The sequence below is a fragment of the Oryx dammah genome, unplaced genomic scaffold (assembly GCF_014754425.2).
Source record: "Oryx dammah isolate SB20612 unplaced genomic scaffold, SCBI_Odam_1.1 HiC_scaffold_23, whole genome shotgun sequence".
Lineage (NCBI taxonomy): Eukaryota > Metazoa > Chordata > Mammalia > Artiodactyla > Bovidae > Oryx > Oryx dammah.
Window position 1 is genome coordinate 30956414 of NW_024070207.1, and position 12352 is coordinate 30968765.

Consider the following 12352-nt stretch of genomic DNA (forward strand, 5'->3'; position numbering starts at 1 on the left):
GAAATATCACCTCACACATATCAGAATGACTATCATTAAAAAAAAATACAAATAACAAATTTTGGCAAGACTATGGAGAAGGGAACTCTTGAACACCATTGGCGGGAATGTAGATTGGTGCAGCCACTGTGGAAAACAGTATGGAGGTTTCTCAAAAAAACTAATATAACTACCATCAGTTCAGTTCAGTTCAGTTCAGTCACTCAGTCGTGTCCGACTCTTTGCGACCCCATGAATCGCAGCAAGCCAGGCCTCCCTGTCCATCACCAACTCCCGGAGTTCACTCAAACTCAAGTCCATCGAGTCAGTGATGCCATCCAGCTATCTCATCCTCTGTCATCCCCTTCTCCTCCTGCCCCCAATCCCTCCCAGCCTCAGAGTCTTTCCCAATGAGTCAACTCTTTGCATGAGGTGGCCAAAGTACTGGAGTTTCAGCTTTAGCATCATATGATCCAGAAATTCTACTTCTGGGTCTATAGCCAAAGAAAATAAAAACACTAATTTGAAAACATACATATATATCAATGTTCATACTACTATTTTTTAGAAGAGTCCAAGATATGGAGCAACCTAAAGTGTTCATCAATAGATGAATGGATAAAGAAGATGTGGTGTATGTATATATAAGTATATATATATATAAGTAGAATTTTTCTCATCAATAAAAGAACAAAATAATACCATTTACATTGAAATGAGTGGAACTAGAGGTTATTATTCTTAGTGAAATAAGTCAGAGAAAGACAAATACTCTATGTTAGCACTTATATGTAGAATCTAAAAGATAAAACTAATGAACAAATATAATAAAACAGAAACAGACTCACAGATATAGAGAACAAACTAGTGGTTAGCAGTGGGGAGAAGGAAGAGGGAAGGGACATGATAGGATGTAGAAACTACCATGTATAAAATAAATAAGCTACAAGGACATATTGTATAGTGCAGGGAATATAGTAAATATTTTATAATAGTTTTAAACAAAATCACTGCAGATGGTGACTGCAGCCATGAAATTAAAAGACACTTACTCCTTGGAAGAAAAGTTATGACCAACCTAGATAGCATATTCAAAAGCAGAGACATTACTTTGCCAACAAAGTCCGTCTAGTCAAGGCTATGGTTTTTCCTGTGGTCATGTATGGATGTGAGAGTTGGACTGTGAAGAAGGCTGAGCGCCAAAGAATTGATGCTTTTGAACTGTGGTGTTGGAGAAGACTCTTGAGAGTCCCTTGGACTGCAAGGAGATCCAACCAGTCCATTCTGAAGGAGATCAGCCCTGGGATTTCTTTGGAGGGAATGATGCTAAAGCTGAAACTCCAGTACTTTGGCCACCTCATGCGAAGAGTTGACTCATTGGAAAAGACTCTGATGCTGGGAGGGATTGGGGGCAGGAGGAGAAGGGGACGACCGAGGATGAGATGGCTGGATGGCATCACGGACTCAATGGATGTGAGTCTGAGTGAACTCCAGGAGTTGGTGATGGACAGGGAGGCCTGGCGTGCTGCAATTCATGGGGTCGCAAAGAGTCGGACACGACTGAGCGACTGAACTGAACTGAACTGATGCAGATACATTCTCTCTTTTGACCCAAATAGGAGACTTACTGTTCTGCACCTTATGTTTTGCCATTTAAATCTGTCTTAAAGGTCCTTATTTTAAACAGGTGACTAGTTCCAATTGCACAAATGTACTATAATGTGTTTACCAACACTGCTTTCAGTTAATTTCATTCATTTGCTATTATAAAAACATACTGTATTTTGATGCATGTCATTTTATATATAATAAGTACTAGAAGTAGAATTTCTGTTCTGAAATATCTGTGCATTTTTAATTTTGATAAATATTGACAATATTTGTCAAATATTGTTAAATTGTCATCAGTAGAAATTAGATGAGTTTGGATGTATCACCAATGTATGAGAGTGCCTCAAGCACTTGCAAACATAGGGTGTTATCAAACTTATTGAATTCTGCCAATCTGGTAGACTCAAAATGCAATAATACTGTATTTTCATTTTGCATTTTACTTATGATTTATGAGAGGGAGAATTTTTCATATGTTCCAAGGTCAATCATATTTTATTGTTTATAAACCATATTATTTATCACCTTAGATTGTACATCTCTTATTATAGATTTTTAGGGTACTCTTTGTATAAATAAGGTAAAAGTGAAAGTGAAGTTGCTCAGTTGTGTCCAACTCTACAACCCATGGACTGTAGCCTACCAGGCTCCTCAGTCCATGGGATTCTCCAGGCAAGAGTACTGGAGTGGGTTGCCATTTCCTTCTCCAGGGTATCTTCCCGACCCAGGGATCAAACCCAGGTCTTCTGCATTGTAGGCAGACACTTTTATCATCTGAGCCACCAGGGAAGTCAGGAAACCAGTCATTAGTCATTTATTTGAAGTTTGATTTGCAAATACTCTTTCTATTTTCTTTTCTTTTGTGTTTTTATTTTTTTAATTTTTTAATACAAATGTATTTATTTTCATTGGAAGTTAATTACTTTACAATATTGTATTGGTTTTGCCATACATCAACATGGATCCGCCACAGGTGTACACATGTTCCCCATCCTGAACCCCTCTCCCACCTCCCTCCCCATACCATCGCTCTGGGCGTCCCAATGCACCAGCCCCGAGCATCCTGTATCCTGCATCAAACCTGGACTGGTGATTCATTTCATATATGATATTATACATGTTTCAATGCCATTCTCCCAAATCATCCCACCCTTGCCCTCTCCCACAGAGTCCAAAACACTGTTCTATACAACTGTGTCTCTTTTGCTGTCTCGCATACAGGGTTATCATTCAGTTCAGTTCAGTTCAGTTCAGTCGCTCAGTCGTGTCCGACTCTTTGTGACCCCATGAATCGCAGCACGCCAGGCCTCCCTGTCCATCACCAACTCCCGGAGTTCACTCAGACTCACGTCCATTGAGTCCGTGATGCCATCCAGCCATCTCATCCTCGGTCGTCACCTTCTCCTCCTGCCCCCAATCCCTCCCAGCATCAGAGTCTTTTCCAGTGAGTCAACTCTTCACATGAGGTGGCCAGAGTACTGGAGTTTCAGCTTTAGCATCATTCCTTCCAAAGAAATCCCAGGGCTGATCTCCTTCAGAATGGACTGGTTGGATCTCCTTGCAGTCCAAGGGACTCTCAAGAGTCTTCTCCAACACCACAGTTGAAAAGCATCAATTCTTCGGCGCTCAGCCTTCTTCACAGGCCAACTCTCACATCCATACATGACCACAGGAAAAACCAAAGCCTTGACTAGATGGACCTTAGTGGGCAAAGTAATGTCTCTGCTTTTGAATATGCTATCTAGGTTGGTCATAACTTTTCTTCCAAGGCGTAAGCATATTTTAATTTCATGGCTGCAATCACCATCTGCAGTGATTTTGGAGCCCCCAAAAATAAAGTCTGCCACTGTTTCCACTGTTTCCCCATCTATTTCCCATGAAATGATGAGACCAGATGCCATGATCTTCGTTTTCTGAATGTTGAGCTTTAAGCCAACTTTTTCACTCTCCTCTTTCACTATCATCAAGAGGCTTTTTAGCTCCTCTTCACTTTCTGCCATACGGGTGGTGTCATCTGCATATCTGAGGTTATTGATATTTCTCCCAGCAATCTTGATTCCAGCTTGTGTTTCTTTCAGTCCAGCGTTTCTCATGATGTATTCTGCATAGAAGTTAAATAAGCAGGGTGACAATATACAGCCTTGATGTACTCCTTTTCCTATTTGGAACCAGTCTGTTGTTCCATGTCCAGTTCTAACTGTTGCTTCCTGACCTGCATACAGATTTCTCAAGACGCAGGTTAGGTGGTCTGGTATTCCCGTCTCCTTCAGAATTTTCCACAGTTTATTGTGACCCACACAGTCAAAGCCTTTGGCATAGTCAATAAAGCAGAAATAGATGTTTTTCTGGAACTCTCTTGCTTTTTCCATGATCCAGCGGATGTTGGCAATTTGATCTCTGGTTCCTCTGCCTTTTCTAAAACCAGCTTGAACATCAGGAAGTTCACGGTTTATGTATTGCTGAAGCCTGGCTTGGAGAATTCTGAGCATGTGAGATGAGTGCAATTGTGCAGTAGTTTTAGCATTCTTTGGCATTGCCTTTCTTTGGGATTGGAATGAAAACTGACCTTTTCCAGTCCTGTGGCCACTGCTGAGGTTTCCAAATTTGCTGGCATGTTGAGTGCAGCACTTTCACAACATCATCTTTCAGGATTTGAAACAGCTCAACTGGAATTCCATCACCTCCACTAGCTTTGTTCATAGTGATGCTTTCTAAGGCCCCCTTGACTTCACATCCCAGGATGTCTGGCTCTAGATTAGTGATCACATCATCATGATTATCTGGGTCATGAAGATCTTTTTTGTACAGTTCTTCCATGTATTCTTGCCACCTTTTCTTAATAGCTTCTGCTTCTGTTAGGTCCATACCATTTCTGTCCTTTATCGAACCCATCTTTGCATGAAATGTTCCCTTGTCTTTCTAAATTCCATATATATGTGTTAGTACACTGTATTGGTGTTTTCCTTTCTGGCTTACTTCACTCTGTATAATAGGCTCCAGTTTCATCACCTCATTAGAACTGATTCAAATGTATTCTTTTTAATGGCTGAGTAATACTCCATTGTGTATATGTACCACAGCTTTCTTATCCATTCGTCTGCTGATGGGCATCTAGGTTGCTTCCATGTCTTTTGTGTTTTTAATAGTGTTCATGTGTATGTGTGTCTGTGCATAATAGGTTTTTTTTTTAATGTTCTATGTGGTTTAAATACCCATACTGGGAAAAACAGGCTATGCTTACTAATCAAGAAATCTTACTATAATCTTACTAATCAAGAAAGTTTCAAAATTGGCTGGCTCATTTTCAGTGTAGTTGGGAAGGTTCTAGTGTTATGTTTTATTTTAATCAAAACTACTTTTATCCTTTATTTCAAAATTTCTACTCTGGATTTTTAATTCTAAAAATGATTTTATGTAAGCATTCATTGTATTCTTGGAAAAGTGTGTCATATAAAGTGTGTAAAAATATTTTTTCTCTTTAATGTAGTATATTCACATAGAAGAAAAACAGAATAAAAAGAAACAAGAAAACCTTTCAGCAAAGTTTTTTTTTTGTTGTTCTGATGCTTGTTTCTGATTTGTAGAAACAAATTGGAAGCCTTTATCCAAGATAGTTTATACAAAGTTATCAGATTTTTTGATTCTGATGCTATCATTAATCTTAATGATCAAGTCATGACATTTGTTAGGTAGCTGTATGTATCTAAGCATGTGTGTTCAGTTGCATCCAACTCTTTTCGACCCTACGGACTGTAGCCTGCCAGGCTCCTCTGTCCATGAGATTCTCCAGGCAAGAATACAGAAGTGGGTTGCCATTCCCTTTTCCAGGGGATCATCCCAACCCAGGGATAAAACCTAAGTCTCCTGCATTGCAGGCAGATTCTTTACCACTGAGATACCTGGAAAGCTATATGTATCTATAGGAATGTAAAATAAGACCTTAATATTTAGCACTGATTGAGATCACCTGTGTCTTTCCATTCTGGCCAAACATTAATATTTTAAAAAGTCATTGATGTTATATTAAGTGCTTTCTTATTATTAATATACCAAATCTATTTGATAACTGATAACAAATGATTTAAATGTTTGTTAATTATTAGCACAAATAATTTCATTGTGTTCCAAAGCATTTTCTTAGTGTCAAGTTAAATCTCTGTCTACTTTATGTCCATGATGTCACACATATCTCCTGTAACCATTCATTCCTTTATTCACTCTGTATGATAATCTACATGATTTTATTGAGCACTTATTATACAGGCACTGTTCTAAGGGTTGGAGATGCAGCTCCATTGAGGAGCATATATTCTGGCTTATTTAATGAAATTGCCTTTTTTTTATCATCATTGCACTCAAGTTCCACTCTGTATATAATACTGTCTGTATTCCTCTCTTACCTCTTATTATCCTATCAGCTTCTGAAAAACAAGTATGCTCCATTTTACCATGTAACTCATTTGATTTGAATTTCTACCTTATTACATCCAAATTCTTCTTTGAGACTTTCAAGATTAGAAATATAAAATATCATCTGTTACTTCCCTTTGTATCTATTGAGATGATTTTCCTATGAGTCCTCAACATATTTGCTCTTGCAGTAATGTCTTCAGCACAGCACACTTCAAAATCATTCTTTCTATTACTCATGTTGTTCTCACCTCATCTGTTTTCTCCATCCTTCAAGGCTAGCATGTAGCTGAGTGAGAAATGCATATAATGACATATCTGGATTCTTGTCCCAGATCTTAGCAGCTCTGAATAACTGTGTGACCTTGAGCAGGTTAATGAGATAAAGCATTTAGAATATTTCCTGGCACACAGAAGACACTTTTTTTTCTCTCCAGTCTCATTCCACATAGTTTTCCTCGAAGACTTTACTGAATACACAGTTGTCTAAACTAAGCTCTTTCCTCTTAACTGCAAATATTCCCTATGTCTCACAAACCAAGGCTATTTTATGATGATGTTATTTGTAATTTTTTCTCCCTAACTAGATTATAAACGTCTTTTTTTAAAGTATTTTTCTGATGTGCACCATTTTTAAAGTCTTTATTGAATTTGTTACAATGTTGCTTCTGTTTTGTGTTTTGATTTTCTGGCTGCAAGGCGTATGGGATCTTAGCTCCCCAACCAGGGATTGAACATGTACCCCCTGCATTGAAAGGCCAAGTTCTAACCATTAGATTGCCAGAGGTGTTCCTAAATTATAAACATCTCAAAGTGAAACTTTTCTCCTTGTGCATCCACTACCCCCTTCCCCAAAGCACGTGAGGTTATGAGGCAGTCAGTATTTTGGTGGTTAGTTTGTCTATATGTGAAAATATGCTAGAAGTATCAAACGTTCTTCTACTGGTAAGATACAACCTTAGGAACATATATAATTTGAGGACCTTGTACATCTTTTTTCATCCTTTTGTCCCTGATAATGTCTATTGGTCTACAGATGACTGGATACACAAATTTATCAAGAACCATTTCATGACTCACAAAAATCTTTGTTATTCAAAATAATTTTTCAATACCTCTTAACTGCTTTTAGGATTATAGAGGGAAATGGAACAAAAACTGTAATGATTTAAAATATTGTAGGATAGCGGGACCAGTGAATTAGCATATTTAATTATAGATTTTGAATGACTTCAAAGGAAGCTCAGTTTTTTTCAAGGGATTAAGCCAGGAACTGGGCCCTTATTACAGGAGGCCACTTGGGCCTCCATTTAGCCAGTTTCTGGCACATTCGTTGACAGGAATAATTTAATGACTGTGAATAATCACCAAGTGTAGGAAATAAGGTCCTCTTTGAATCATAAAGCTTTTAAACATGAAAAATATTATGCATTTGTTTGAGAACGGTGAAATGTGTGAACTAATTTTGTATTGTCCTACCAATTATGAATGTGTTATTTCTGGCAAGCAGGTCTCTTTAAAATTGCATATGCTCAGTTCCTTGCCAGAGAGGTGAGAGAAAAACATTGTCAGCATCTTTATACCCAGCTGGGGCCAGGTGTTGTTCATTAACATGTAAATAGTGCAATTACTGCCAATTAATATTTTTTAAAACATTAAAGTTGATCAGAACAGTTATAGCACCTATAAAATTTTTTAAAATGCATGCATCTTAGTGCATAGGTTCATGGATAGCATATAATATATAATTTGTACTTTTATTTACACCGAGCATCAAGTTGCTATTCCTTTGCAGAATTTCATGTATGTGATTAGAATGGAAAGTAAAAAGCACGTTGGCTGGTTACTGACCATAGCCAAATAGTGCGATTTTATTCTAGTTTACAATTGATTGTCAGGTTACAGTGGCTTATCCTTCAAAATATTTATTCAGTTCCTACCGTGTATAAGGAATTGCATTAAGTGCTAGGCATTTAGTGATAAACAAGACAGAAATGGTCTGTGCTCCATGGACTTTATAGTCTAGTTGGTCTCCACAAATAAACGGAGAGTAAACATACAAATAAACAAACAAATCAATGCCACTATTAGCACTCATGTGAAACAAGAGGGTGCCATTTGAAAACATTATGGAGTGAGGTAGACACAATTTGGGTAGAGTTAGGAAACTATATGTGAATAAGTAACATTTTAGCTGAAATCCAAAATGTGAGCTGGTGATATCATAGTGAAAAGAGTGAAGAAGAGTATGTTAGCAACAGAGGACAGTGCTTAGGAAGACCTTGAAGCAGGAAAGAGTTTGATGTTGTCAAAGAACTGACAAAAAGGATGAATATCCACTTCAAGATAGTGGTTGCCTCTGGGGAACAAGGGAGCAGGATAGGATTTAGCTTCAAGAGTAACTGTAATGTTTTAATTCTTTAATAAGAGATGTGAAGCAAATATGATGAAAAGGTAACATTTGTTAATTTCCCATGGTGGGTTTATGGATGTTTGTTATATTACTGTCAGTACTTTTCTATATTATTGAAATACCTGATCACCAAAGAGAAAAAAGCTAATGAGAAGAGATGAAGTTGAAATTTTCTTTCACTAGCATACACTGGGTTTAATTTAGTATAAGGTAGAGTCAAAACTTTTCATGTATTTTTGCCTCAATCTAGTCTTTGGAAAAATACTCTTTATGTACTTGAGGTATTCTTAGCTGCTACTGATACTTAAGCAAACTCTATTACTTGTAGATGAGTTGTGATGTCAATAGATATAACATGGCAACAAGCACATCTTTCTGCTGCACCCCACCCTTAGGTCCAATCATTTGTTTTTTGTATTTGTTTTATTTTTTGTCTGCACTGGGCCTTTGTTGCTGTGTGGTGACTTTTTCTAATCGCCGTGAGTGGTGGCTACACTTCATTGCGGTGCTTGGGCTTCTCGTAACTGTGGCTTCTCATGTTATGGGCTCTAGTCTGACAGGCTTCAGTATTGTGGCAAATGGGGGCTTAGTTGCCTGGCCACATGTGGGATCTACCCAGATCCAGTATAGAATCCATGTCCCCTGCACTGACAGGCAGATTCTTAACCACTGGACCACCAGGAGAGTCCTCAATAATTTGTTTTTATAGATATAAGACCACTTGGAGCTAACACAGTAGGACTTAAACAGTGGGACTTTTTGCAGGTAACTAAATCCCTTTAATGAGCTGCTGCTGCTAAGTTGCTTCAGTCGTGTCCGACTCTGTGCGACCCCATAGATGGCAGCCCACCAGGCTCCCTCATCCCTGGGATTCTCCAGGCAAGAACACTGGAGTGGGTTGCCATTTCCTTCTCCACCTTTAATGAGAACAACCATTAATAAATAAGCCCATCCTACATCAACTGCTATTATCATCTAGCTAATTGTTATAGTGTTAAGACTTTAATTATATTCCCAGGGAAAAATAAGTCATACCACCCTCTCTGAAAACTACAATCAAGTAAATAAGGTGCCCTTGAAAGTAAGTTCTTAAATTGTGGTATTTTAAGCCCTATGCCTTATCAAGGCAATTTTATACCTGGATTGATAAATCTCTAGGAATACCTAATGAATGAAAAAAAAAGTTAGAGAGAAAAACATTCTTATAAATTGTTTTGGGAAGCCCCCCAAAACTATATGAGATGGAAAACCAGCCAGAAAATAGTCATCTGGAGATTGCTCTTATTAATCTATTCGTGTGACTGAGGACAGGGAGCCAGACATTCCAGTTTAGTCACCTTAGGACTAAATTTCAGTTCAACAAGTATTTGAGTCATTACCATATACAAGGAACTTTATAGGCTGAAAATGAGTAAAAAAACTGAGTAAGATACAGCTTGAATACACAAGGAGTTTATGGTCTACTTGTGGAGGTGAAATACAAACCCTACCTTATTTAGGAATAGGAGTAAGAATGGGAGTGGCGGACATGCTAAGGTGGCCAGGGAATGGGAAATAACTCTATTTCTTTCAACTCCTAGATAAAATGGTTCCAGCTGGACTGATGCCCCTTATTCTTATCACATTTTCATGGAAGACAAGCTAGTAGAAATCTAGAAATATTCATTGTAGTTCAAATGGCTGTTTTAAATACCAAAGTAAAATTAATGATGTAGGATTATCTTTCACAACCCAGGGAAACTGTATTTTTCTTCATAAAAAGTCCATTTATAACAATGAATGTCAAGGTCCCATAAGCATTAATATAAATCTTACAGTTGTGGTTTAAATAACTGAGATTGTATTTGGTACTCCAGAATATAGAGCTTTATGCATTATATTTCATAAAGTTTCAAGCAGAAATTTTATTCTGTTTGACAAAGTGTATCTTCTGTATTTAGTATAACAGTGAGCTCTTCCCAACAGAGTACAACATTCTTGACTAATGTTTGATGCTGGTCCCAAGACAGTGGTACTCAAGGTACTTGTCTTAGAAAGAAGAAAACAGAAAGATTAGCTTATGCTTTAAGGTTGGGAAGACCTGATTTTATAAATTGACTTGGATGGAAAACTGCATAAAGTATAATGCCAAAGTCATTGAGGTCTGTTGTCTGTTCCAAAATAGTGATCCCTGGTGGAAAGGCAGTGTAGTGCATATTGCTATGTGCTGCAAAATGAAAATCTGTTATGTCACCGTTCATAAGCAGGACCTGCTGAACTGAATAAGCACAGATGTACTTCAGATTAATATTTAATCTGATACCAGAAGCACTTAAAGGAGTTAGGGATATGAGTTCCTCATAAGAAATGACTTCTTTCTCACAGAGAGCAATTATGGTACCAGAAGATAACACAAATAAGATTCTCCTTAGGCTCAAAGAGTAAATCTAGAGGTGATAGCGTGTTGTTGTCTCTAGTTTGAATTTTCTACAAATTTCTTTACAGAAGAAAAAGAATTATTTTTTAATGTCATGGCATGGATCTAAAGCTAATAAAGTGACTTTGATTAAGAGACTATCTCAGTCCTTGAGAGTAGATGAGAGTGACTTTTCATTGACATCATTAGAATATTATTAGAATAAAATTGAACCAAGTAACCCTTATTAATCTTTAAAAGGAAAGTGCCATAATCAGGTTACAATTCTAATTTATTTTTGTTGCTTTTTGAGGCCAACTTTAGAAAATAAATCCCCCAATAACTTTGAGTCCAGAGCCATCTCATCCCTTTCATTTTAAACTCAATTTTCTTCCATGATTTTAGCATCTTATTACATATTAACTACTCAGAAACTACCATGTTATGTTAAAGTGACATTTCATATTTTTGATTGTAAAAGGAACAACTGAACCTACTATTTCAAATAGGAGGTTTAAAACAAAAGACATTTTGCAAATAGTATAGGTATTAACTGGAACACATTGTATGACACTGTAGGCAATATTACTCTTTATTGACTGTCATGTTTACTTTTATTTTTGCCGAGCTTTATGGTTTTATTAACACAAACAAAATGTGCCACAAGCTGTCTATTCTTTTTCTTCCCTGCACAACTTGGCATTGGTATTGATAATTCTGATGCCCAAGTGGGCTGCTCTAGCCACAAGGGTTTTGTGGTTCTTGGAGAGGACTTTGTGAGCAATCTCAGCACAGTAAGATTTGTTGCACATCAGCAGCACTTCAAGCTCCTCGACATTGTGAACCAGAAAATTCCAGAAGCCACTGGGCAGCATGTGCTTTGTTTCCTTGCTGCTCCTGTAACTGATGTTGGGCATCCAGATTTGACCTTTGAGTCTGCTGTGCACCCTGTTGTCAGTGCCTCTGGTTTCCACCAGTTCCACTTAATTTTGACATGTCATTCTGACTGGTGCTGGATGGACGCCTTGGTCCTCTTTTTGACAATCTTGGGCTTCACAGGGGATCTGAGGGCAGCCATGATGCCAAGTAGGAGATGGCCCCCACCTCCATAGGCAGTGCTGTCGGGTTTAAAGTATTAGCTCCTTCTGAAGGATAGTTAGCTTTTATATGATCAAAATGACAAGTGCGTGTTATACTGAGGTAACTACTTTTAGATGATGGGTCGGACTTATACATGGTGTCAATGAGAAGCTATGTATATCTTTCTGTGTTAGAGGGGATAAAAAAACAAAAAGATGTTCCTTCCCAACCATTCATTAAATGATTATTGAAATGTATTATTTATTTATGTATTTGCTGAGCACCAACTATAGCCAGACCATAGATGTACAACATTGAATAATGCTGCTTATGGGGCTTGTATTCTAGTGGGAAAAAGAGGAATACATCCAAAAAGCAAGGGAAATTTTTTAAATTACAGATATAAGTATTATGAAAGAAATAAACAAGATGTGATAAGGCAATGGTAGGGAGAAGCTTTCCAG

At 37.6% G+C, this 12352-nt stretch overlaps 1 pseudogene; it reads right to left on the bottom strand.

The window, feature by feature from the left end:
• Positions 1-11479: 11479 nt before the first annotated feature.
• On the bottom strand, positions 11480-11914 carry LOC120881492 (annotated as a pseudogene).
• Positions 11915-12352: the final 438 nt, after the last annotated feature.